Source organism: Onychomys torridus, chromosome 7 (assembly GCF_903995425.1).
Source record: "Onychomys torridus chromosome 7, mOncTor1.1, whole genome shotgun sequence".
NCBI lineage: Eukaryota > Metazoa > Chordata > Mammalia > Rodentia > Cricetidae > Onychomys > Onychomys torridus.
Window position 1 is genome coordinate 30743971 of NC_050449.1, and position 2095 is coordinate 30746065.

Here is a 2095-nt window from a genome sequence, read left to right on the forward strand (position 1 = left end):
CGTTCGGGACGCTCCTCTCACCAAGCAGTCCTTTGCCCCCTGCCACAGGAATCCAAATGCAGAGCTTTTCCCGCCAAAACTTACTTGCGTCATGCTGTCGCAAACGCGCACACCTTTGCCGTAAAGCGGGCCGGCGCGCGTTGTCCTATCCCGGGCTGATAGCAACTTCAGCCCACTGACCCGGAAGGGGCTCCTCCTCCTAGCACTGGCCCTTCCCGGCCAGGCTGGAGTTGTGATGTGAGGTGCCCGCAGACGGGATTTGGTATTGACGACCTCCTTGGTAAGAATTGATCTGTGAGTCTCAGGGTGGAATGGCATCGGGTGTGTGCCCCGCTAGACGCCTCACGTTGCTCAGAGGCGCGGAAGCCTCCATCCAGACCGAGCGTCACTTGGGCCCAGGGCAAGCACTGGGTTCCTTGCTGCTCTGAGCCTGCAAGGGCTGCACCGTTAACTACGTAAACCGACCAGCTCGTGACCCCGGCGCTCCTGCTAGGAAGAGCTTGTGAGGCTTAAACTGAGCGCTACAAAGTGTTCTGGAAACGCTAGGCTGTGGTACCCTTGGTATTCGAGCTTAGAAGCTAGCAACTGCTGTTAGAATTGATCCGGGGGCGGGGTTGGAAAGCCAGGTGTGGTGGTGTATAACTTCGAATTTGGAAGGCGTATGCAAGAAAATAGCGAGTTCAAGGCCAGCCCGGGTTATACGGGCTTAATCTCAAATAAAAAACGAAATAGTTCTAAATGTGACCACGCGATGTCGGGTACGAGGGGGCAGGACGAAAATAGTATTTGTTTACAGTCCAGTCAGGATCACCAATTTTGCCTGCACAGGCTCCAAAACTAGTTCAGGCCGGGCGGTGATGGCACACGCCTTTAATCCCAGCACTGGGAGGCAGAGGCAGGCGGATATCTGTGAGTTCGAGGCCAGCCTGGGCTACCAAGTGAGTTCCAGGAAAGGCGCAAAACTACACAGAGAAATCCTGTCTCAAAAAAACAAAACAACAACAAAAAAAGTAAAAAACAAAACAAAAACAAATTGCATTTGGGTTGGGGATTTAGCTCAGTGGTAGAGCGCTTAAGGCACTGGGTTCGATCGTCATATCCAAAAAAAAAAAAAAAAAAAAAACCTAGTTCAGCCTAACCTGTTTGGAGGAAGACCATTTGCCTAGCTTAGTCTTATTAGCTCTCTAATTCTTAAATGAACATAGTGGGCCACACCTATACCACACTCTAGAGCTGTCAAGAAATACTCAGCCAGGTGCTCTTTCAAACAAACAAAAAACAAACAGCAAGCTACACGTGGTGGTGACTCGCCTGTAATCTCAGCCAAGGAAGGCTGAGGCAGGGGAATATGACCCTGTCTTAAAAAGGAGGTGGGTAGAGTAACAATAAATAATAAATAAATAAATAGAGTAACTGGGCTAGACATGTGGCATAGTGAGTGGCAGAGTACTTGCCAAGCATGCAGAAAGTCAGAATAAAGTGAGAAATGTCAATCCTCAAGGAAAGGACTTAAGTACAAACTTTGTGCTTGCCTTGCCACGCCACTGACCTACAGCTCCATCTCTACAAATCTGTCAAAAGTGAAAAGGTGAAACACTCACAAATGTTTATATATGAAGTTTTAAACCATGACATTAGTTATAGGATTCATATGATGAAAACAAATTTTTAGATCTTTCCAATTTCTTTGTAATTTCCTGTGTTCTGAAATTAAAGAATCTAAAGACCCATGAGGTTCCTATATCCCTGAATGGAATGTCATCACCTGGAAAAAATAGATTCAGGCAGAGTATCAGCGCTCATATGTGTGTGTATGTGTGCTTTTATATATGTATATGACCTTATACCAGCCACAAGGGAGGTAGAGGCAGATCAGGTCAGGATCACATTGGTCATATAGAAAATTCAAGGACAACCTGGGCTAAATGAAATACCACCTCAATAAACTTAATGTGTCTAAACAGATTAAAAATTGCTACAAGAGTAAACAGATTTACACACACACACCAAAACCATGATAAAACTTCCTAAAATAGTTATAAAGGAATAGTAGTAAGAAGAAAGGTTTCATAACACTTGCCTATAATCACAGTGC